The sequence below is a fragment of the Mirounga leonina genome, unplaced genomic scaffold (genome assembly GCF_011800145.1).
Source record: "Mirounga leonina isolate KUSES-001 unplaced genomic scaffold, KU_Mleo_1.0 Mir_174, whole genome shotgun sequence".
In the NCBI taxonomy this organism is placed as follows: domain Eukaryota; kingdom Metazoa; phylum Chordata; class Mammalia; order Carnivora; family Phocidae; genus Mirounga; species Mirounga leonina.
The window spans coordinates 53164022-53190406 of record NW_023270451.1 but is presented as its reverse complement, the minus strand read 5'-3'; the positions used below and the strand labels follow the sequence as shown (position 1 = coordinate 53190406).

General features: G+C 38.8%; 2 protein-coding genes across 7 annotated transcripts in view; one reads left to right on the top strand and one right to left on the bottom strand.

Annotated features, from left to right (window-relative positions):
* Positions 1-2192, bottom strand: part of LRRN3 (leucine rich repeat neuronal 3) — a 36011-nt gene extending 33819 nt beyond the window's left edge. The window contains exon 1 of the mRNA XM_035020934.1: positions 1542-2192. The gene's annotated coding sequence lies outside the window, so the exon portion shown is untranslated. The remainder of the gene's footprint in view (positions 1-1541) is intronic.
* Positions 1-26385, top strand: part of IMMP2L (inner mitochondrial membrane peptidase subunit 2) — an 862490-nt gene that overhangs the window by 442421 nt on the left and 393684 nt on the right. The gene's annotated exons all lie outside the window — the stretch shown is intronic.

Here is a 26385-nt window from a genome sequence, read left to right as displayed (position 1 = left end):
TACATATTATAAAGTGACTCATATTTTGACACATTTATGGGCAAGTGTCAGGATCTAAGTGACTGGTTATTGTCTTTTGGTTTTGGCCCATATTATAAACTAGGAAACCAATAATAACTCTGAAATCATATTTGTGAGGGGAAAAAAAAATACCGTGCAGTTGGAAAGAAGCAGACTCCATTAACTATTTGGTCAGTTAAACTAAAGGAAGGGAAGAGAGAGCTCCAGAAGACGAAATGCAAATACCAGGTTTGTTTTAATGTCTTTAGAGGACCCATTAAAGGAGGCAGTGAATGTTTCCACAAACATCCTCAACTGATGTTGTCTGTTTGAAAGCATATTCTAAGTAGCTGGCTTCCTTTTACAAGACTGGAAGTATAAATTAACCCACACCGTGTTCCATGAATCATCGGTACATGGATGCTCATAGTTTACTGAGAGTAATTCTGTCTCAAAGGTATTGCTTCTGAAACTAAAGAGAAATGTAGGATATGAGTAATATTTATAGTACCAGGGCAGGCACACTATTTTCCTAGGTAGATATTTTGAATCCTTACTTCTTGCCTTTCTCTTCTTCACACTATCCCCTTTTCACTAAATTTTAAGGAAGGTTCTACTCATATTCATAGCCTGCTCTCACTAAAATTAGAGGCATGGAAACAAGGACATATTGTTAAAAATAAATAAATTAGAGGCAAATTAAGCCACATAGCTCAATAACAGCAAAGGGAATATAGTAGTCGGTTTGAACAAAAATCTTCTGAAATAGCAAATGTACTTTAAAGCCACCCTGCTGTGATTCTGTTAATTACCAAAGAAGATGAGAACTCTCCTGGTTCATGGGATCCTTTTGCCTCGCGTGTGTTGGTTGCAGCTGCATTAGCAATCAGACATTTGCACTGTCCCTTCAGACCAGCGGGGGGGATGTTATTAAAGGGAAGTCATTTACCCCAGTCTGTAAGATGTAGCCTGGCAGAAATTCAATAACTGTTTGTGATATGCTCATTCCGCCACTCTGCTTAATGATTTTAGCTCTTGACATACAGCACCATTTGCCTTAATCTCCATCCGCTGGGTGAAAGGGAGAAAAATGCCCCATTTAGGGGGTTGGTTTCAAAATACAGAATGATGTGTGATCTGCTTTTCATTACAAATAATGTGAAGAAAAAAAAAGAAAATTCCCCCCTTCTCCTTCCTCTCCTCTCCACTCCCACTGTCCCCTCTCCCCCTCTCCCCCTCCCCTCTCTCCTCTCCCCAGCACTGCTTTTTCTCTCCCACTCACAGCCTCTGATGGGCGTTCAAGCTAGTAAAATGCATGTTGGAGAATCCCACAAACACAGCTCAGCATACCCAAAGCCAGAGGGCTTTTGCATTTGAATTTCTCCTCAAAAGTAAAATGGAAAGAAGAATGCTTTAGAATTCAGACAAGACGAAAACATCTCAACGGAGAATTTAGGTTTGGAAAAAAAAGAAAACAAACCAAGCATCAACTAAAGAAGAAATAGAGCATATTTAAATAGAAATGTATATTTTAAACTTACCTTGCCAAAGCGGTTTCTGTGATACACCACCTTCCGTGTCCCTCTGTGCTGGCTTCCTCAGTTCTTCAGTTGCGATAATCATCACATGGTTGTGTTCTTGCCCGGGTGTAAATAGGTGCATGTGTGTGTGTAATAAAGTATACACAAACATGTACTATAGGTGGGCACACATGCGAGCGAGCTTATGTCTATATTCTAAGATATAAAGGAAGGCAGGAGGCTGCAGCTAGGGTTCCTTCTTTTCTCCGGAACTCTTTCTCTCAGCCGGCAGGCTGAGGCTCTCAATCCAGTGAAGAGAGATCCTGGGAGCTGGCTTTCTTTCTGCTTGTTTCCATGGTGGTTAGTGGTGCATCGTTCACCCGATCAGTTGTCACACTGACATGGTGCTGCCTGCTCAGCGGTCATTAATAACTGAACACCCTCCGATCCCCAGAGAGGAGCCAATCGCTTCGGACTGCCAAGATGTAGCACTCGCAGCTGCTCCCGTCTGGTTGGCTGAAACAACCTGTCTGTTCTATGACACTGCTGCTTAGGATACAAATAAATGAAACAGGCTTGCATATTTTCCTAGGTATCATTCCCTTCCTTCCTGCCTTCCTGCCTGCCTTTCATCCTTCCTTCCTTCCTCCCTTTCTCCTCTCCTTCCTTGCTTCCTTTCTTCCTTCCTCTTTTCCTCCCCCCTTCCTTCATCCTTCCTCCATCCTTTCTTTCTCCCCCCCCCCTTTTTTTGAGAGGAAGAAATTTTTGACAAGTTTTCCCATTTTTAGGTTATCATTCATCCAGAGAAATTGTGTTTTCTCTCTGAAAATAGCAGGGTGTGCTACAAATAAGGATTTCCCAAATATTAAAAACACCTGGGGGAGATGCAGCACCTCTGACTCTCTCTCTGTAAAGTTCACCAGTGGCTATATTATTTAAGAAGAGTAGCTTGAAACTGTTTGGAGTGGCATTTGGGTTTCTGTAGATTCTACTTAATTTAATGTATGTGCTTACTGTTCAATAGCACTTTTTTTTTTTTTTAAGCCATGAGATTTCTTATCTGGATTGACCACATTTTTAAAATAAAGCATATATTTTTTTTTTCTCTATAATTCACAACATTGGCATATGAGGGGGTGTTTCAAAAAATAAGTATTTCCAATTATATTCATTTCTTTATAGCTGATGCAATTAATCTGACAGCCACAGATGAATGGATACATGTGTCAAGGTGTTTGTGTGGGTATTTCTCTGTGTGTGTATTTAGGAGGTATGTTTTACTACTTTTGGGGAAGTATTTCAACTCTAATAAATTAAATCCTCGAGAAAATTATTTCCCTTTATTCTTAGACTTACAAATTCTGAATGTATATTTACCAGAAAAATGTGCTATACATACCACATATGTAAAACATGTATCCAGTTATCAGACATTGAAAAAAGAAACACAGGAAAGTATAGCAGTGTATATTTCTGAAAGAACACCTAGGAGTAAATAGACAGCAATTTTAAAAATTCATGTTTTACAACCTTAATTAGTATACTAGAGGAACATCCTGTTGAGAAGACTGGAACATGAGGATTAATTTATCAACAGGTCAAAAACAGGCTAAATTCATGGCTCCAAGCCCTGGTTTTGAGAGACTACCCTCTAGTGGAGTAAAAAAAAATGACATTTTCATGTTAATAGATTTAGTTGGGCGGGGGGAAGCTTCACATCTGATTGTTCCTTAAGTGTTTATTGAAATGACATAGACCAATAGTTTTAAGTTATTATAATAATAATACCAGGAAATTTATAAAGACATTAGCTTTGTTTCTAACCACTAAATATTCCCGCTCTGTAGGTTTTTTTTTTTTTAAAGTTCTCAAGTGCTTTATTTTTCCTTCTCTAAAAATTTATTCAAATGGTTGCTAGTCTTTTGAATAAAAATGAGTTCGAGACAAAGGTAGTTTCTTGCTTAACCTACTAACACTCATTTCAGAAAGTATATTATAAAGCTTTATTCTTTATTAGGTATTGTGGCATTTACTCTGTAAATGTTGCTCTGTGAATGGTAGGGATTATGGTCAAGTGTTGGGGATGCTGAGATGGAGTGTGTCTACATACAGTTTAGTATACTTGTAATAATAGTAATAATCATCCTCAGTATGCTTCCCTCGATTTTACTCTCTCCAGCTTTAATTCCTTATGTATTCCATATCATTTCAACATCTGCAGAATTACATTTCCCCATATTGGAAGAATTATGATAAAATTGTGATAATTATTTGAGAAAGGAACTTTCGTTTTATATTCTTGGTTCCTTAAGAATTTCATTTTGGTTGATTGGTATTGGCTGTATAATTGACAAATTCAGTAATCAAACCAATTATAATGCACTTCCATAATGAAAGTAAGTGGTGATAATCAGATACATGATTAAACCACTTTCTTGGTTTATAAATGAAACCAGCAATCATACCTAATATTTTAAATTTCAGTCTCTTTAAGAAATGAAAGAAAAATCCAAGTTTTAATTTAGTGAAATTTGAATATTTTTAAATGCAACCTTATGCTATATCATAGGAAATTGTTTTCACTCATTGTTTAGCTTTTCTTCGGCATATGGGGATGAGATTGCTTTTTTTTGCAATTGTCCTTTTGCTGTAGGCACATGATAAATTCAAAAGATTTTGTTTTTTATCAGTTTCATATCATGGAACATTAGAAGTGAGATTGTAATGTGAGAGTGAAAAATAACTCTGGCTTTGTATGAAAAGGGTGAAGAGTTTGTTCTTTGGCTGTAGTTTTCTTCTTGCTGCAAGAGCATGAGCAGCTTCCTCTAGAATCAGTATATGTTCAGGTGATTGTCAGTTATCAGCCATTTACTGGAAATATGAAAGGTAGCTCTCCAAAAAGACATGTTAAAAACTTACTTAGTTATCACATCTTTATAATGAAGTGCCACATAAAAACATTAAACTGTGACTGAGTAAGGATTTCAGCGATTTTGAATTAGTATAATTGTGAATAGTCATCAAATGAGAACCATAGACTCTTTAGACTCCAATACCCTGAGTCCCAAGAGGTCAAGCAACTTGTCCAAGTGCACACAGATGGCCGGAGAGAGCAATAATGGACCCTACCATCTACAGGATAATTGATAAATCTCCACTTTTTCTTTTTTTCCCATCTCCATTTTTTCCTTTTTTTCTTTTCTTTCTCAAGTTTTTGCCTTTACAACCCACTAAAACTTCAGAGCAGTTTCACATTCCAAATATACTGTATCATGTGGATGTGGATGTCAGCTGCCTCGCAGTAAATATCTACAGGGTTTCCTGAAGGAGTATTCAGTTCTAATGAAAATGTATTGCAATGATTTTAAAACATAAATGAATCATTACAGCCCTTATATTATGTTGAAAAAGTTCTGCCTTCATCATCAAATAAACGATAGGGGCACAATTAAGTATTTATTTGTTGATTTAATGGTTGAAGTTCGGGCACCTGGGTGGCTCAGTTGGTTAAGCGACTGCCTTCGGCTCAGGTCATGATCCTGGAGTCCCAGGATCAAGTCCCATGTTGGGCTCCCTGCTCGGCAGGGAGTCTGCTTCTCCCTCTGACCCTCCCCCCTCTCATGCTCTCTCTCTCTCTCATTCTCTCTCTCAAATAAATAAATAAAATCTTTTAAAAAGAAATGGTTGAAGTTCCTATTAATTTGTGAAGGTTTCTTGTTTCATGGAATCCTGGGCATTGCTTTCCTGTTCACTTTCGTTGGAGGAGTGGTCTGGGTAGAGGGTCAGAGTGCCCTTTCTGGGAACAGGCTACCTGGGTTTGAGTGCTTACCTTGCCACTTCCTCACTTTGTGACCCTGAACAAGAACTTAACATCTCTGTATCTCAGTTTCTTCCTAGGAATGTTACGAGGATTAATGTAGTTAATTGTGCAAAAGCTTAGGAAAGTACTTGGGATATAGTAAGCTTGAATGGATGTTTGCCTCGCCATTATGGCCATTGTCACTGTTGTCATTGTAATTACCATCATCATCATCAGTCCCATCCTCTGCTTTGTTTGGAATGTCCCTTCTACCTTCCACTCAGGCCCCTACCTGTACCTGGTCCTAAATAAGTGAGCTCAGTGCAAATGCTACTTCCTGTGTGAAGTCTTTTCTGGCCCCCTAACAAGATATGATCTCTCATTAGACCCACAATCGCAATCTTTATCCCGCCCCCCACCATTTATCACTTTTTAAAATGTATTACAATTGTTTCTATAATTTGGCCCATTTCCCTTTTTAGTTTATAGAGTCTCCTGGAAGAGGTCTATATTTTATTCATCTTTAAGCTCCATAGCTTACATAAACATAGAGAAAACAACGTTTGTTGAATACTAACTGTGTATGTTTTAAAAGTTATTGAATTTCCACAACATAAAATAGATATTTTATCCCCATTTGACAGTGTAGAAACATTGGCTCAGAGAAGTTAGGTTTCTTGCCCAGTGTACCAAAACTGTGAAATAATGGGGTAAAAATTTGAACTCAGTTCTGTCTGCCCACAGAGCCAAGGCTCTTTTACACTACAAGCCATTCAATATTCATTTGTAAAATAAATGAATGCTTGATCGATGACTGAGCCAACCAATTCAATACAGTCAGCAACAAGGGATGCTAAAAATAAAATACTATTTTTAGTATTGAATTATATATAATATAATCAATATATAAAATATATTTATATTATATTATATACAATAATATATAATTAGTATAGAATTGAAAGGAATGAATTTTTGCACTAGGCAGTGGATGCTTTTATAAAGTTATGGTTGTTCAGTGTTAGTGAAAGAATTTGCTGGCTCTGTTTGAGAAACAGAGCTCTGAAGAAAGGCAGTGTCTGGTTGGAAAGGGAGTTGGTATGCTCAGAAAGCTAAATAACTATGCATGGGCCCCTGATGAGGAGGGGCTGACATTGTACCGAGAAGATCTTCAGTGACATGGTCCTTTGTAGTCTAATTCTGATAGCACATTAGCTCTTAATTAAGTTAGAAGCATGATGTAAGGGGAGTGGCATTGGCTGTTTGTTAGAATGTTGAACAAAAGCACGTTGGATCAGAGAGTTCTCATTTTTTTTTTTTTTCAAAAGGGTTTTAGAAAGTAGAATTGGAAACAAAAATGATCCCCATTCAACTATGGCTCTTATTTTTTATTATGACTTTCTTCTTATGGTAAAATATATAATGTAACATTAACCATTTTAACAGTTTTTAAGCTCGTAGTTCAGGGACACAAGTACATTCACATGGTTGTACAACCACAGTATGGCTTTTTGTGAACATTTAGAATCAGAGATCCACAGAATATCAGAACTGGAGAAGAAGGAGATCTTTATGTGCTAAAATATGCAAATTTAACTATCAGAGTTTAGCAAACATAAGAAGAAACAAAGATTGATGGGGGCGGGGTTGTAAGAGAAAAATAAACAAAGCAGGCATGTCCTCCCTCTGTGACAAGTGTGATAAGTAGAAATGTGCTCCTCCCGCAGGGACCCTGTTCCCTTTCTCCTCTCCCAGGATGGCATCTCTCCATGCCTAGGCTGATCAGGGAGTTAAGATTTATATTTTGCTGTAACCCAGCATATAGGTCTTATTTTTTAATGAGGGATAGAACTCCACTTGAAGAACAAAAGTAATTTTATCACTCAAGGAAAGTCACCACCAGGAATGAGAAAGATGTCAGAAATCAAGGAGATAAATCTCTGTATCTTCTTCAGACTTCTTTCTCCCTCTCTTTCCTTCTTTGCTCTGTAGATCCAACCTGGGTCTTGTCTTGGCTTCTCTCTGTACGTCTCTTTAATCTTTTCTTTCGGAGGATTGAATATTACTTCTTCTCTAGCCATGTAAACAGTGAAATAAAACAGTGAAAATCATTTTTTTTTTAAATATAGCAGGTAGGTAAATAGATAGGTAGACAGTTTGTAAGTCACATGGAAATAACTGAAAAGAACAGAAATAACTGAAAAGAAATACATCAAAAAAGGAAATAAACCCCTAGCAGTAGTTATCTTTGATAAGATAATAGGTGGTTTTATTTTTTTATATTTCTCAAATGTTCCACAGTAAGTACATAGTATTTTTATAATCAGAAATAATAGCTATTACTTAAAACATAAGATATGAATTTCTTTTGAGGTAGAACTTTACTCTTCAACTGAAGCTGACTTGTTTGGTAAAATCTCGGACCTTTTTAACTTAGCATTCAGTTCTTCCACAACATAATAATTAAGATAGCGGCAGTAATAGTAGACAACATTTATTGAGCACTCCTTTTGTGCCAGGTGGTTTGTTAGGAGTTTTTCTTGAATTGTCTCATTCAGTGCTCCCTATTAAAGTACTAGCTCTTAGTTTCATTTTGCACATCAGAAAACTGAGGGCTGAGTGTGCAAAAACTCATGGAGTTGCTCATTGGTAGAGTCAGCAATCAAACCAAAGCATTTCTGACTCCAAGGCTGAAACTCACAGCTCCTCTGCTCCATCAGCTGATATGTTTCCATACATATCACTGGCTATTCTCTCTCTCCCTAACTCCAGTGCATCCCCTTCCTCAGCACAGCACAGGGCTGATCATTTCCGGAATGTATCTTGTACATTGCATTCTTAGCTCTCTGTTTTTTCTGTGAACGGGCCAGTTCTATAAGGCTTCTGCTCCAAGATCTCATCCTTTTTTTTTTTTTTAATTTTATTATGTTATGTTAATCACCATACATTACATCATTAGTTTTTGATGTAGTGTTCCATGATTCATTGTTTGTGTATAACACCCAGTGCTCCATTCAATACGTGCCCTCTTTAATACCCCTCTAGAACCCTCAGTTTGTTTCTCAGAGTCCATAGTCTCTCATGGTTCGTCTCCCCCTCTGATATCCCCCCCTTCATTTTTCCCTTCTGCTATCTTTTTTTTTTTTAACATATTTGTTTCAGAGGCACAGGTCTGTGATTCAACAGTCTTGCACAGTTCACAGCACTCACCAGAGCACATACCCTCCCCAATGTCTATCACCCAGCCACCCCATCCCTCCCACCCCCACCACTCCAGCAACCCTCAGTTTGTTTCCTGAGATTAAGAATTCCTCATCCTTTAAGAAGCTCCCCCATCTCAGTGAAAGTGAGTATTTTCCTTATTTTATCACATTTTATATTTACTTTTTATTTTGTTTCTCTTGTGCTAACATGCATTATCATGTATGGTTTATTTGTGCCTAGATAGTAAGCAACTTGAAGGCAGAAGTAATGTCCTATTTGCTTTGTATATTCTGTAGTGCACTTACATATTAAAAGGTCAATATTTGATTAATTAAACCTCACTGAGTGACCGAAAGAGTAATTTACTACTCTCTTCTGTGTGCTGGTTTTGTTCCAAACATTTGAGTAAAATCAGAGAATTATTTAATGAAAAACCTACCACCCAGGGTGATAGACTTTGTCAGATCAGTGACTTCAGTTACACATGAGGCTATTCATAAGAGAGCTATTATTTGTGGGAGAATAGAGTGTGTCTCTTGACTTGGCTGGCCACTTTCTCTTTTCATCTTCTGTGATTAGGACACATTAAATGCATTTGGGTTCATAAAAGTACAAAGATATGTGTAAGTTCTAGGCAAAAATAAAACTCCAAGAATCAAGAAGGCACGTACATCCATGTAAATTCTAGGCAAAAATTAAGAACCAGAATGGCATGAGAATAACAGTTTGCCCCTGGTGTGATATTTGTATGCAAGGTCTGTTCTGAATTTTTCTGCTTTCACATGGGGCTCTTTTGTAAAGGTGGGCTAATGAAAGTGATCCATTTATATCTAAACAAGAGATCAAAGCAGTGATTTCTTTGTAAGAGAAAGCAAACATTTTTTGTCACTAAAATATTTAGGCATCCAGTTATATTGCACCATCTAAAAGTTAAAGGGTCATTTGAATTTTCATGAATATTTTATGTCACTTTTGCTTCTTGACTTCTGCTAGGCGGGAGAACAAAGGTGACTGTTAGTATTCTCATCTGATTCTCTTCTTCATTGATGGAGAATGCAGGAGGCCCAGAGCTAAAGTTCTCTGTCTAATCTTTTAGTGATTGTTCATAGAGTTATTCCTTTTAGTATAGGGAAGGTACTTTCAAGAATGAAAGGCACTTACTACAACTCTCAAGGATAGCAGAATAGATGGGAGAGTCTTGTAGTTATTGCTTACACCAGGACCACTGCTGAATTTTCAGCTTTAAATTGTATCTCATAATCCTACTATATTCTAAGACTATTTGGGAATGGGGGTGGGGTTGCTACAGTCTTTGGTCTTTAGATTGTCTTTAAAAATGAGTTGATTGGGGCACCTGGGTGGCTCAGTCGGTTAAGTGTCTGACTCTGGATTTCGGCTCAGGTCATGATCTCGGGGTCCTGGGATGGAGCCCCAGGTCGGGACTCCCCACTCAGCAGGGAGTCTGCTTATCTCCCTCTCCCTCTGCCCATCCCGCCCCGCCTCTGTGCACATGCGCGCTCATGCAAGCATTCTCTCTCTCTGAAATAAATCAATAAATCTTAAAAAAAACACAAACCCAAGTTGATTAGATGAGCAAGTAGAGGCAATTCTGGGCATGTACTTGGCACTCAATGTATATTTATTTTTGAGAGCTCCTGCTTCATTTATTACCCTCTGTATATGTTATTCAGGCCTGAACCCTCTTTGGATTCATCCTATTCATCAGCTGTTTTTTTTTTTGTTTTTTAAAGATTTTATTTATTTATTTATTTGAGAGAGAGAGAGAGAGAGAGAGAGAGAAACAGCATGAGAGGGGATAGGGTCAGAGGGAGAAGCAGGCTCCCTGCTGAGCCGGGAGCCCGATGTGGGACTCGATCCCAGGACTCCGGGATCATGACCTGAGCCGAAGGCAGTCGCTTAACCAACTGAGCCACCCAGGTGCCCTCATCAGCTGGTTTTAATTCAGGGAGCTGGAAGAGTTCTGGGTAGCACAAGGAATGCTCAAATCAGGTCAAATGCATATGGGTCAATGTGCAGACTTTGCTGATAGAATTCAAGGTTTGTCTATCGATGGCATTTATTGACTTCTGGGTGTGTGTAGGGTATTCTCCAAGGCATCATGAGAAGGGGATAACAGCTGTGGTCTCTGCCATTCTCCACTATTTTAAATTTATTAGTAGCTGTCCACACTATGGATACTTTTGGCTGCCAGCAAGACAAACCCTATTTAAACTAGCTTAGATTTAAACTAGCTCAAGTTAAAAGGTGAGGTTGTAGCAAGGGTAATGTAGTCTCACATGTTATAATAGGAGCAGAGGGAAAACTGGGCCTCCGAGACAAATGGGCCATGGACTCAGATGCTCCCGGGAGATCCTGTCTCTGTTCTCCTCTGTCTGCTTTTCTCGGAGCATTGGCTTTATTTTCTCTTACTGCAGACGAGCTTTCTTTCCATGTACAGCAACCTGGCCCCCACTGGCTCTCAAGTCCTTGATCTCACAATTTTGCCACCTGAGAGACACTGTCCCTTTCCCTTAGTTTGAATTTGGAAGCTTTTGGGGGGGAGATCTTCCGCTAGCCTACTTGGGTCCCATGCTTACCCCTGGATCAAGTACTCTTCTGTCATTTCTACTTCCCTTCCCCCAAATTAGAGGGTAGGGGACAAGGAGTACTTCCCCGGGAAAAGGAAGGCATCCAATACAGTGAGCAGGAAGGACCTGGGAACACTAGGTACCATTTTTTTGAGAGCTGTATGCCAAGCACTGAGCTAAATAAGCACTTTCCTGGCAGCATCTCTGTTTCTTATAGTTAGCTTGTGAGCAGATGCTGGTTTCTCATTTTGCAGATAGAGGAAGCAGCTTACTTCACCTCCTGTGGTAACGTGGCTCGTGAGTGGCTTAGCCAGGCTTGGGAGCCACATCTGTCTGGCTCCCGAGCTTGAGTTCCAAACCACTTGCTGTGCTAAGCGTAGGATTGTCATCAAATGAGACTTGGAGCTGCGTTCGCCGAGCACATGGCACAGCACTGTTGTGCCCGTCGGGCCTGCGCTTCCTGGCATCGGAGCCTCGGCGCCGGGGTCTGCGGCGGCTGGCCACCTCATGCCCTGCCTCAGAGGACGGTGAGTCAGGCAGGGTGGGCACCGAACCATGTCCTCTCTGCTGTCCTCAGAACTGTGGGTAACCTTTAGCTGAGATCCAAGTCCTGTACCCTCACCATCTGTCTGACTCTCAGTCAAGTCACTCTCTGACACTTGGCCTTCTGTGGTCCTTGTGGATGTTGGCGGACTTTTGAGGCAGGCCTCTCCACCATGCTGCTCCTGTCGCATGGTCTTCTCTGTCTGGGATAACAAGGCTTCCAGCATCCTCTCGCATACATACCGTCACATAGCTGATGCCCTCGGCTTCATCTACTCGAACCCGTGAATCCTCCCTATTCGTTTCACTTTTCCGATCGTTCACTCGTCAGCAGATTTGCCATCCCTTCAACTACTTCCCAAACCTCCCCTTCCATTTCCTCCTTTAGCTGAAATCCAATCTCCTTTCAGGACCTGATTATTTCTGTGACCTCTCGCTTGGAGACCACTCACTGTCCCACCTCTCAGGGCTGGGTGTGCAGGCGTCTGCACCTGCGTGTGTGTGCATGTTGGTGGGGGATCGTGTTCTTTTTTTTTTTTTTTAAGATTTTATTTATTTATTTGACAGAGAGAGAGACACAGCAAGAGAGGAACACAAGCAGGGGGAGTGGGAGAGGGAGAAGCAGGCTTCCTGCTGAGCAGGGAGCCCGATGCGGGGCTTGGTCCCAGGACCCTGGGATCATGACCTGAGCAGAAGGCAGACGCTTAACGACTGAGCCACCCTAGCGCCCCAGGGGATCATGTTCTTACACATCCTCTGGCTTCCCAATACCAGCTTCAGGGCATGAATTATTACACTTTTCTATAAGGCACATACCACTCTTTACCTCCCCACTTTGTTCTTATCTACTTGTCAGGAGATTCCAGACTTGATACCTGGTGAAAAATATTCTGTTCTGCCCAAATACTGCTAAAGTCTTGGGAGATTTCAACTTTTACGTATAAAACCAGCCCCAGATTACTAAGTTCCTTAAATGAAAATAAGTGTCACTTTTATTTCATTTCAGAAACCCATTCCCGGAGATGCTCCCTTGATCTTATTGGTAATTCGAGGTGTCTTGTCTTGGATATCTTGAACTGAAGTATCCTGCTTTCTACCATAACTCTATCTATTTGGCTGTTTTAAAACTATGCTCCTCCTATGTCTGCTTCTTGACACTATGAAGACCTCAAATCCTTGAGACCAGTTCTCTCCTGGTCATCTTTCTTTCTCTCCCTTTCCTTCCTACCAAGGTTGGTCATGTAAACTGATCAGTCACTCGGATTCTCTTGCTCTGGTCCTCTATCATGCGCAGAACCCCTGAACAATGCCGTGATGGTTCTTCTCTGCTCCTGGCTCCAGGAGTTAAAGTGTTCCTGGAGGAAATCATGTGGTGGCGCACACACTATACTCCCAACAAATGCAGGGCATCGTGGTTCGGCTGGCTCTTCGGCAGTCCTCTTCCATTTTGGTATTCATCCTAAGGCCACTCTTTATCCTGTCATCTACAGGGATGATTCCAAACTTTCATACTTACTTCAACATCCCTTTTCAATCTAAATATTCTTAGGAAAATGCTGTTGCTTTTAACTTCATTGAACCTGCTCCTTTAGGTGTGAGCTCCCTTTATTTCATACCTTCTTAGCTTACTAATGTCTCTTTATCCACATGCATCATTATCTCTCATTTGTAGTCTTAAAGGATGAGACTTTTTCTTATTACCAGTCTCTATGTCCCTCCGAATTCATCTCCATCTGTGTTCTTAGGAATTTGTCTCTAAAAGCCTTTATCCCCATTCCACTCTACAATTGACTTATTTACACAAAATCCATAGGCATGCTTCTAACTCATACTAGAATATTAACAACAGTCCTCCTTTTAACCCTTAAACCTTCTCTGCCATTCCATTTCTGTCCCTCATAAATTTCACAAGGGACCTGTCAACATTGCTACTGTTGCATTCATCACTTTCTCCTTTTCCAGCTCCTTTTTATCCAGCTTCTACTCCACACATGCCACTGAAACTCCCCTTTGAATCTCCTCAGTGCCCTTCCGATTTGGTTCTTGCTCATCGAAGCCTCCTGGTCCCACTCATACTTGCCTGTGTACTTTGCCTGCTGTCCTTTTGGGCTCATCTGTCTCTTAAATATTTATACTAGGTTTCTTCTTTTTCCAATTGCTCTTCCTATGCTCTCTTAGATAATATAATCTCTTCTTATGTAATCACTACTCTCAAATGTATATCACTGCTCCTGCAAATAACGTTCTTCTTCTATATGTATTATATGTAGTCCTCAAACTGTCTGATAAATGTGCCTACTTTCATGAGCCCAGGCACCTCATGCCCTCCATGTCTAAACCTGACCTCTTAAGCTCGCCTGACTACTGCCTTTTCTTCCTTTTTTTTTTTTAAATTTATTTCAGTTAGAGTAGCACTACCCATTCACTCAGGGGGGGTTCAGCAACTTTGATCCTCCTTGGGTCTTATATCCTGCATTCAACTGGTCTAAAGCCTCTGATTTTACTCCCACATTTCCTTGAATCTTGTTCTTGATCAGCTAGGCCTCCATCATCCCGTGGTCTGTCTGCTGCAAGTCCTCTTAACTTCCTGCTTCCAGTGTCGCCCTCTCCAGTCCATCTTCTGCAAACAAAACCCTATTTTGTGTCTCATCACAAATGGAAAAATATCCCAAGCTCCTTAGTGTTCAGTTCTTCCTGTAACCTGGCTCTTGGATCCAGGTACTCATTACTGGTCACCTTTTGCTCCAGCCACATAAACTGTTGTTCCTCAAGTGCCATGCTGGTTTTTCTCTGCTTTGTGTCTGTCCTGATTCCACGCAGGGCACTTGGAGTGCTTGGCCTGCCATGACACACATCAGGCACACAGCTTTCATTAGCAAGGCCGTTCCCCCTTAATCCTCAGGTTAAATAGCCCCTCTTGTGGGAGATCTGTCCCTGCTCAAAGAGGCTGGGTTTAGTGCTCTGCTTCTGGGCTCATAATATAGAATAATTGATCAGAATGCATTATTGTTTCAATGGATGAATGAATTTTGAGTAGAGGTTTAATGGGTAAGAAAGTAAAATTGCAAAGTGTTTAAGCAGAGCAGCATTGAGTCTTTAAATCTGTAAGAGTGGATGTGTAGACTTTAAATGAGAGCAAGGCTATGCTTTGGTTCTTGTGCGAGACAATTAGCCATAATCCATGGCCAACTGGGTCAGAGATATTTGTTCTTGATTGCATAGAGAACCATTGTATAAATAGGAATCACGAGAAGGACACCATTACAGTTTCTGGAGAAAGACAGCTCACTACTATCAATGATGGGGATGCAGTATTCTCTCTGATAGCAAATTTCATGTTGTTGTTATTCTGTTGTTACATTTATTATTGCTGTTGCTCAGGGAAATACAAATGATTTTCCTTGAGCTATCCACAAAACACAGTGGAATAGATCAGAATTTGAAATATATACTGCTTTCCAAATGCGGAAATTATGTATGCTGAAATCACAAGAGTACCTAGTATAATAATAAATAGCATTTGTTGAGTATTAACCTCATGTCAGACACTGAAGTGTATACAGAACTGTGTACATACGGTTTTATCCCTTATAAAACTGTGACATTCAGGAGCTTTCCCCTTTTCACAGAAAAGGAAACCGAGCTTCAGAGAGTTTGGTTAATGTTGGCAATCACAGAGATAGTCAGGAGCTAAGGCTGGAATATAGGTTGAATTCCAAAGCTAACACTCTAAAAACTGTCTTTTCTTCCCTCCAAATATCTTTTGAGGCCCATGCTCCTCTTCTTTGAGTGTTTTATAGCATAACTTTTGCTTTGTGTTTGATTATTTGTAACCAGATGCATGGAAGAATGCCAACCATAATTTAGCTGTACCTCACTTTGCTCACTTCAGAATCTTTGACTGTATTCCTATCTTTCTGATTGGATGATTTCAACATAGTGTGAAGATATCTGTAAACCATTATCCTCAACACAGGTATCATATCAACTCTGATACTTTTTTTTTTTTTAATTTTCATGTTGGTTTTTAGTCTAGGATAGCCTATACTTGACTGCCCTTTTGCGTCAATATTTAAGATGAATGATGATTGTATTACTCTGTTAAAGAAGCCAGGTTTTTTTTTTTCTTTTCTTTTCTTTTCTTTTCTTTGTGTGTGTGTGTGTGTGTGTGTTTTGTGTTGTCCTGAAAATAAATAAACGGATAAATATGTACGCATACATAAAACTTCAACAATGCTATACATAAAACTACTGTTTTATTTTTTAACTTTGAGACTGTAAAAAGGCAAAATATATACCCTTTCCAAGCAACAGAATTTCAGAGCTTTGTCAAAGATGATTGCTATGCAGAAAACTGGAAAATCAGAAGAAGCAGTCTTTAGGCTTTTTTAGACAAAAAATAATAAGACAAGCTTAGGTTTTTAAGACAAGGAAATGTTTTAAAATGTACTCAAAGGAAAACATGTATCTGTCTCTTTGGTGAGATCTCTTATTTTTCTTTCCATTCCATGACATGATGCAGAAAATGAGTAAATGAACCCTCACCACTAAGAGTACTTCTTACATCCTTAACCTTTTATAAAGGGTACGTTTTATTAGAAATGCAATGAATATTCAGTGTTTTAGCCATTTCAGACTTTGGAGGTGCTCCCCAGCTGTATAATGCTCACTGGGAGCCTATGTGTGAACTGCAAGGCGGGGAGAAGCCTGGCTGGCTGGAGGGGCTGTGCTTTCACATAGTTCCCATTACTAAGGAAACCACTCGTTTTGTCTGAACATGCTCTGAATAGATGTCTCATTTGAAGTCTAGTGCTCAAACCGTGAGGATTGCAGTATGGAGCCTAGAAAGAAATGAGAGGAACAAAAAATGCTTGAAAATGCCACCAAGCATTCACAAAGCCTCTTACTGTAATAACATTCCATGAGACAGAAGGTGCATTTATTTTTGCCGCATTCCAAGTTATTTTGGTGTTATAAAAGCAAATTCCTTTGCCTGCCCACGTAATCAAAATAAGCAAAGCAGATGTTCTTCTGACCTATTCTTAATTCCTGCTCTTGTTAGGGTCTCACTCAGAAGTGTGACATACAGCCCAGGCAGGACGAAATATGGATTCTCATATTAATCTAGATTTGTTCCGTGGTGCTTTGTAACTAAATGGTATGGTGCTATCTCTGTGCCAATAAACAAACAAACATTCGGAGTCAGACCTTGGAATTTGCAGCCTCCAAATTGTCACTGTTAAATTCAGAATGGCTACTGCAAACTGGTGCTTGGTGTTCTTTAGTGAGCATCCAATTCGGATAAGGAGTGAGAAAACACTGCTTCTGGAAGGCCCCCTCTCCATTCTCTAGCTCCTGCCAATCCACAGTGAAGAATATAGCTCCTGCTGAAAAATCAGAAGATCTTTATTTCTTTCTCATTCTGGAAAGTAGGGTTTATGGGACTTTGGTTACAATATAATCGCTTTCTGCAGTATAGGCAATTGACATTTTCTTAAATGTATGGGAAGTGCTGTGCAGACACCCCAGTCAGAGGTTGCCACCTCTAAACCCATAATGAAAGTTAGGAGGAGCTTCCATTGCATTATTATTTCCATTTTGAGCTACTTTAATCCTTTCAGCAGAGAAGAGATGTATCAATACATCAGTTAATCCACAAATGCAGAAATTAATACGTATTTATAGATTCCTTGCCATTTTGCTAGATTGCTGATGCTCATAGCAGTTAGATGACTTGTCTGCACGAGAGCCAGGGACTGAATGAGACCTTTGGACCCATGGCGCAGCACTTGAGCTCTGCACTCTGGACCGTCCCTGTGTGAAGAGGCTGCTCAAGTGTGTCCTAGGGCACCAATGTTACAAAGTCTAAAACCTAGACATGAACAGGGTAAGCAAGTACAAGTTTATTTCCTTCCTAAATCCTTAAAGATCAGTAGTGTAAAATTAATTCATGTACGAAGCCATCAGCACTGTCAGAAAGACTTGTGTGTTTGTGTTTAAATCTTTTTCTTTTTTCTGCAGTACCCTTACATATATTGATGGTTGTGCACTTTTAACGAACGTATTATTTCAAGTAGATGTCCTTCTCAGGCTTCCTGCCTGACCAGGTGTAAGAAATACCACAAACTAGGTTGTTTTCTAGAATTTAGTTGCATCCCAACACCACTTAAAAGGCCCTAGATTTGAAAGAAAGTTTATTCTTGTGAAAGTACACAAGTACTTATCCTGTCGATAATACCCTCACTAGTTCTGATTATGAGCCTTCAATTCATTTTGAAATGAACAGCCTGAAGCTACCAGCTGTTTCTGATCTGATGGGCCGACGGAGTATTTACTTAGAGTATATGTTTAGCATTTTAGCTGTCATGGCCGCTGACAGGAGAATTCTAATACCGAGACTTACCACGAAGTTTCTGTTTTCAAGATGAATATACATTAGGTCCCTTCTAGGTTACCCTGTCACGGTTTGGCAGAGATCAGGGTGCATGCGTCTTTGTATTCTCGGTACTCAGCACGATGCCAGGCATCCAGTGAGCAATCACAGGGAAGATTGAAGGGAATTGTGTCGTAGGAGCAAACTCAGCATTTATTATTAAATTTATCTTTATTATTAGCCTGGCTTAATTGAGTGTTAAATGATGGAAATGTCCAGTGTTTGACTTGATTTAACACTCAGCTAATAAAGTCTGATTTTTGCCACGTCCCTTCAGTCACCTATATCCCTTTTTGAAATATTCTTTGTATCTTTCTAAAAGTGACACCATTGCACTGAAAGGATTGAGTCAACTCTGTCAAACAGCCTTTGCTCTTTTTCAAGCCTATGGGGGGTTATATCTGTACTTCATTCTCTTAATGGGAGAATTCTCCAAATGTCTCTGGTACCAGGAATCATCAGATATTCATTATAATTCTGTTTCTGCCTGCAGCAAGAATAGCTGCAGTCTGTTGTAACAATCATACCTTTGATTAACACCAAACATCATTCTATTTGGAGAAGTAAGTCCTGTTTAGAAGGCTTAAATTTGTTAGTAGACCAAAGAGATTATAATCCAAATAAGAATTCACAGTTACAGCCTAAATTACTAGTACATAGCTATGATTTGATAAAGTTAGAAACTTATTTAGTAATTTTTTGGGAAGTTTTAGTCTTTAATATGTATATTCAAGCATTCCTACATTTTGTCATGAAGCTTGTATCTCATATATAATTTAGGACATTGTGTTAAGGCCCAAGTCAAAACTTATCTTCCTAGGACAGGTAAAATTGTAAGGATGATCAAAATATAGTGAATTTAAAAATAAGTAAAGACTCATTCATGCAGTATTATATTTAGAAAGAGTGAGTTTTTTTTAAAAAATTGTCATATTTGACTCAGTGAAACATGTATTGAGTCTTTATTTCTTTTACATTATTTAACTAAATAAATGTCAGTTTAGAAATGTTTATTAACAAAATAGCTCAGGTTTATTGTAGAAAATTTGGAAAATTCAGAAAGGATCAGGAGAGGAAAAAGCATTTGCCCACCAAAGGAGGCATGGCTTATACCTCAGTATACTTTGTTGTGGTACATTTTTTTTATCCTTAAATAATAGAAAATATCCCATATTTAAAAAATTACATCATAAAAGAAATCTTAATTATGTTTAGCACATATATTAATACCACATGGATGACTCATTCCCCAAATATTGGACATTTGCTTTTTATAGTTTTTTTTTTAATGTTTCATATTGTAGATAATGGAGTGATAGATGGCATGGGATAGGATTGCCATCCACTTTCTAGACTGAAGGATTTGGGCATTTTAGAATCCCGACATGCATTTCAGCTAGCTTTCCTGAAACCCAATACCAAATTCACACAGCAGTTTATGAATCTTCTTCATACCATGCTCTTGCCAGCATTCATTCATTCATCTACTTAAGAAACATATTTGAACACCAAGGTGTTGTAGTAGGTGCTGGGAATATAAAAGTGAAAAACACACTGATGTCAAATTTTTTTTGTTGTTGGGGATATGTAGGAGATAGGTGATAAATAGGCGATGATAAACTTGCAAGTATATAATGAGATGATTCCAGGGATTGGTTTATGTTGCCTAAAAAAATTAGAACAAGCTAATAGCATGGTGACTAACAAAGAGGGATGATTAACATATAATATTAAAGAGGTTCATCTGGAGAAGGTTACATTTGAGCCCAGCCATGAATGTTAAAAGGGAGTCAGGCCATGACACCAGAGCAGAGTGTTCCAGACAGAATAGCAGTGCATATAAAAGTCTGAAGGCAGTAATGCATTTAGCATGTCCTAGGGACAGAAAAAGGCCAGTGTGCCTAAATGTGATTAATAGAGAGGAAGTGGTAGGACATGAAGCTCAAATGGGACCAGGACTGATTTCATCTTTGGTCTTGCAAACCGATGAGAGGGAATTGGATTTTAATTGGATGGGCAGCCATTAAATGATTTTAAGTAGGGGAGAGATATTACTGGATATATCATTTTTTATTCACCATTTCAAAAATTACTAGGCTACTCTATTGAGAATTGGTTAGAGGAAGATAGGAGTTAAGAGGAAAACAGATAGTGGCTGCATTTCCATGGTAGATGAATAGATGGTGAGGGATGGTGGGGTTCCAGAGGTATTTTAAATTTAGACCTAAAAGGATGTGTAAAAGATATAGGAGATGATGGTGATGTGTAAAAAATATAGTGGGTGATGTGTAAAAGATATAGGAGATGATTATTTAAGCAAGACTCCTACATTGTAACCATGTAGATGGATGATTGGTTTCGCTATTAAGTGAGATGTGGGATTCTGAGTGAAGAGCAAGTTGTCCCCATCCCCACACAGATTTCTGTTTTGCCTATATAATGGAGGGGTAATATTTTAAAAAGCTTAAAATGCTTTCACATTTTGCTCCGCCTTGGAAAGCAAAACCCAGAAAAAACAAAAAACAAAACACAAACCAGCTCTGCCCTCTTTAGTTCTAGTCAGTCCATTTCCCAGAAGGGAGATTAAAATGTTTAATAGAAGGAATTCAATGTCCTTACTCAGTATGGGTTTTTAGTTTGCCTTAAGATCACATTGTGTCTCCCAAATGTAGACCTTTCCTAATTATCCTTTGTGTAGGAGGTATATAGATACATTGTTCTATAGACTACCACAGATCTGTACTTTGTGAAAATTTGTATTTCTTTCTTTGGGAATTGTATCTTACTGTAATCTTAAACTGTACTAAAATAAATATAAACTGTCTAAAAAAAGTAATTCCAGGGGCGCCTGGGTGGCTCAGTCGTTAAGCGTCTGCCTTCGGCTCAGGTCATGATCCCAGGGTCCTGGGATCGAGCCCCGCATCAGGCTCCCTGCTCCGCGGGAAGCCTGCTTCTCCCTCTCCCACTCCCCCTGCTTGTGTTCCCTCTCTCGCTGTGTCTCTCTCTGTCAAATAAATAAATAAAATCTTAAAAAAAAAAATAAAAATAAAAAAAGGAATTCCAGAAAGTCACTATAATATTTACCTCTGTTTCTAAAAAGTATAACTATGTGATGAGCAAAAGTAACAATTATACATAGGCTGTAAGGTGTGGATTTCTAAACCAAATACGGCAAGCTAGACTTTCATCTGGAGATAAGATTTTCCTGATTCTATCTGAGCTCAAGTGACTCAGTTTATGTAAAATCTCCCTAGTTGGGAAGAGACTGTATCCACTATTTTGATGAGGGATCGTGGAAGGTGGAAAGATTACAGGTCAGGAAATGAATAGAACAGGTTTCTTACTCTAGCTCTGACCTCAATTTAATGTATTAGTTTGGGCAGGTCGTTTAACCTTTCTGGACCTGTTTCTTTATCTATAAAATGAGAGAATTAAACCTGGTTGTCTCTGAGGTCCCTTTCAGCTCTTATGTTTTACGAGACCATAGTTCAATAGTCAGAATCACTAGGTAGAATCCAGGAAGTGTCTTCTGTATATAAGTGTTGTCCATCTGATTGGCTATCAGAGATGAGATGTTCAATGTTCTAGGTCCTTAGGATAGGCCAAGGGATAGAGAGGAAGAAGCTTCTGGCCAAGTCAATAAATACATATGTTCTTACCCATAACAATTTTATCCCAAATAGAATATTTCCCAAATTTCCCTACAAAGAAGCCATGGATTAATAATTAAAGGAAGCTGGAGCACAGACCATTAGAAGTAAGTACTGTCTTTCTGAGTGTCAAGTTCTGCTAGGTAATTGGTAACACATCTAAGAAAACATTTGAGGGAGACCTCTATTTCAGCAAACAACAGTTAACAGAAGATACCTCTCAAGGGAAGCGGTGGAGTCCCACACACTTGAGATTCCTAAAAATGGGCCCCAAATAGCAGTAAAAGTGATGCCATGAGGAATAATCTTGCACTGGCAAGGAGATAGACTCGATAAGCAAATGAAATTTCTCATTTCTGTTTGCCATGTTTCTAAGAGGAAAAGAGCAATTAGGAGAGAATATGGCTGAGAACACAGTCTCTGATTTGAACAAGCTTACAGGCTTGAGTGAAAATAAACTGATCTCAGAAACACAATTTAAAAAAGATAGTTTTTAATTTTGAAAAAAAATTTTGCAGACTTGTAATAAAGTTGCAAAGATAGTACAATGAATTTCCAGATACCCTCAACAATCTCGGCACATTTGCTTGTTTGTTGTCTCCCCTCTCCTCCCTCCCACCCTGTGTGTGTGTGTGTGTGTGTATCTGTATACATATATATGTGCATGTATATAGGTATATGCACATATTGTTGTCATTTCTATTACCATTACTATTGCTGACCTACTTGAAGTTGCAGATATGGTGACCCTTTAGCCCTAGATCCTTTCTAAGAAGTTTTTCTTTTATATAATCATGTACCTTTAACAAATTCTGGATTTTTAACATCAGTACAATGTTATTATCTAATATATTGTCCATATTCCAAACTCACTTATTGTCACTAATATTTTTTATAGCCACTTCTGTCGTAAGAACCCATCTGAGGATAATACATTACCTTTAGTTGTTTAGACTTTGTTTTTAAACATTATCATCAAAAGTGATGTTTTTTGGATTTTATAAAATCTTCCTTATTTTGGGTTTTCCTAATACTTCCTCATGATTGGATTGAGGGTTTGCCTTTTGGGAGTGACGTACAACTTAAGTACGTCATATCAGGAGGCACAGGATGTCAGTATGACCCAGTTTTAGTGACATTACCCTTGATCCCTTAGTAAAGGTAGCGTCTGCCAGGTTTCTGTGGTGTAGCATTAACACGTGTGTGGGTCTGTATTAAGTAACATCTTTCCGGGCACCTCGGTGGCTCAGTCAGTAAAGCGTCTGCTTTTGGCTCAGGTCATGATCTCAGGGTTCTGAGATTGAGCCCTACATCAGACTCCCTGCTCCTTGCGGAGTTTGCTTCTCTCTCCCTTTGCCACTCCCTCCGCCCCATTCCCCTCCCCCCCCATGCTCACACACTCTCTCTCTCAAATAAATTAATGAAATCTTAAAAAAAAAGTAACATCTTTTATGTATATATTCTATTCCTTATCAACTTGTACCCAATGGTTTTAGCATCTAGGGATGATTTTTGCCTGAGTCAAGTACTATTATGATACTTATTGCAAATGGTTATTTCTAACTCTGTCATTTCTTTTATATTTATTAGCTGGCATCCTTTTGTAAAGTATAGCTTTCTTTTCTCCCTTTTTGTTTAGTACCAGTAAGGGCTAATGGATTCTTTTTCCCCACAATGAGTTATAAGCTATTACCATCATTGTTCATTGTGATTCTTACATTGTCCCAGATTTGGCAGTGGGCAATCTTTCCTTTTAAAATTCTCTTTCACTCATTTGTCATGACCCCATCACTTTTTATGGACACTTATCAGCAGCAGAGTCTTGGGAAGCCTGCTATAAACTTAAAAAAAAAGAGAGGAATGAAATCATATAACATAAAATTAACCATTTTAAGGCACACTGTGTACAATTCAGTAGCATTTAGTATATTCATGGTGTTGTGCACCCACCACTTACATCTAATTCCAAACCATTTTTATCACTCCCCCCCAAAAACCTGTACCCATTAAGTAGCCACTCCTTGTTCTCCCTTCCCTTTAGCTCTTGGCAACCACCAATCTGCTCTCTGAATCTGTGGATTTATCTAGTCCAGATATTTCATATAAATGGAATCATACCAATATGTGACCTTTTATGTCTGGGTTCCTTCATTGAGCATATTGTTTTATAGGTTCATTCACATTGTAGCATGTATCAGTGCTTCATTCCCTTTTATGGCTGAATAATATTCCATTGAATGGATATAGTGCACTGTCTGGTCCCTCACTTACGGATGTTTGAGTTGTTTCCACCATTTGGCTATTGTAAATAGTGCTGTTGTGAGCATTTATGTACAAGAATTTGTTTGAGTACCTGTTTTCAGTTTCAGGGGTATATATGTAGGAATGGAATTGCAGGGTTATATGGTAATTCTATGCTGAACTTTTTGAGGAGCCCCCAAACTGTTTTCTACAGTGGCTGTAGCAGTTTACATCCCACCAGCTGTATGTCAGGGTTATACTTTCTCTGCATTCTTGCCAACACCTGTTATTTTCCTTTTTTAAAAAAATTATCTTCATTCTAGTGGGTATAAAGTGGTATCTTGTAGTTTTGATTTGCGTTTCTTTAATGCCTAAGCATCTTTTTATGTACTTATTGGTCATTTGTATATATTCTTTGGAAAAATGTCCATTTAAGTGGACATTTTTGAAGTGGGTTATTTGTGTTTTTCTTGTTGAGTTATAGGAGTTCTTTATATAATATAAACTTGTGGTAATACATATCATATAGGTAAAAACTAAAAAGTGCAATAATTAAAAACTAAAAAATAGAAGTATTTTTAAAGTCATTTTTTTCTGATTTGAAATTTAGGTCCAGAGGCTTGAATTAATAAGTGTCAAGAAAAATATCAAATACATACTCCTTTTTAATTACTTAACTGAAATTAGAATATATATTTATATAAAAGATTAAGAAATGTGTGCTTGTTCTGTCTTTAAGTGTCTAGGGTTCCATGAAAATATTACGTAATATATCTGTGGCCCAAGGCATTTTGAGTGGGCCGTCAGGGCACAGCAGAGACTTTTGGGGTGCTCCCATGAATCAGTAGTTCAAACTTACCAGGGAAAATCATTTTACACTCAATTAGTAGTTCCCTGTTCAGTCTCAATTTGGCAGACTTGGAAAGTCTAGTTTGCAAAAACAACCTAACATCAACTTAACCTAGCCTGGTTAAGTCTTTGTTTTTTTACCAATTTTTCTTATTTTCTTAATAAAAAAAAAAATTCTCCAATCACTGGTTCCTTTCTAGACAAATAAGATTTTCATTTAACCCCCAAAGAAAATTTAAGAAAAAAACAAGCTTTCACTAGTCATTATCTCCACACATGATTACTCCCCTACACTATAATCCACCAGCTGACTACTCATCTCGCTTTGCCATGACAGATAGTGGTGGTGAGCCATGGGGTGTGCTCCTTAATGCTTTGGTGGAATGTTTTGCAGCGTGTTGGGTTGCTGACATTTTCAGATGCAAAGATTTCCTTTTGAGGTAGAGACTGCAACCTTTACAGTTCGGTGGCACTCACTATTTTTTTTTTTCCCCAATAGAATTTATAGCTTTCTTTTCACTATTCAAAGCTTCTTTGGACATTACACATTGACAGGTGTTCTTCTCACTATGGTTTTACATCTGGTCCTATATTTCTGACAGAAATGTGAACTACTTTTGCTAAAGCTGTTTTCCTTTCAACCTATAAATCTATGTTGTGAGTTTCTGGATAATATTTATCACCTCTGTTCTGTTATATGTGGACCACCTTTGAGAAGGGCAAGGGTGGCAGATATCGTGAATACGAAACCGTACTGGAGACTGGACTGTTCTGTTTCGTGATATATTTGCAAATCCTGAAAGAAATTTGGGGGGACATTGCCCTGTCTTTGTCCCTGGAAACTGATTCAGTATCATGTTCTGGGCAGATCTGAAGAGAGCCTGGATATCAATTCTTTGAAATTGGTGCAGCTGTCTTTCCACCTTAGCTGTCTCCCCAGGAAGGAGACCAGTTCCAGGTGGCCCATGTCCCCTGGCCTCTGTGCCCTAAATGATAATTTGGTGGGGATTAGTGAGAAGTAGAGCCAAGGGTGCCAGGAGAATCATTGTTTTGTATATCTATATGTTGGGAATCCAAATGCTACTTAACATTGGTCAATATAATCACAGGGGTCATTATAATTATTAATCTCCAAATAGCAATGAAGGAACATTTAAAACCTTTCGTACCTAGAAACGTAGAATCTTCTAGTTTTAAGAGACTCCAGATATTATATCCACTCTAACTTTCCAATTTTATGGATGAAAAAACTCAAGTCCAGTGCTCTTTATGGTCTATCATTATAGATTGGTTCATTATTATTCCTCATTATACCAAATGTGTGAGTTCAAAGGATATCTAACAATCACCTAGCAAATAAACAGCATTTCCACTGCAGCTTGCCTGTGGCCGACATTTCTAATTGATCAAAGTGTTTTTTCCTACTGAGCTCCAAGCCTCCTCCTCCTGACTCCTTGCATGCCCAGCAGTCATTACCAGTAAAAAGGAGTTGGTACAAAGGAAGGAATCTATTTGCCTTACCACATCTAGTCCATTCCCTTCAATTTAAGGATGAGGA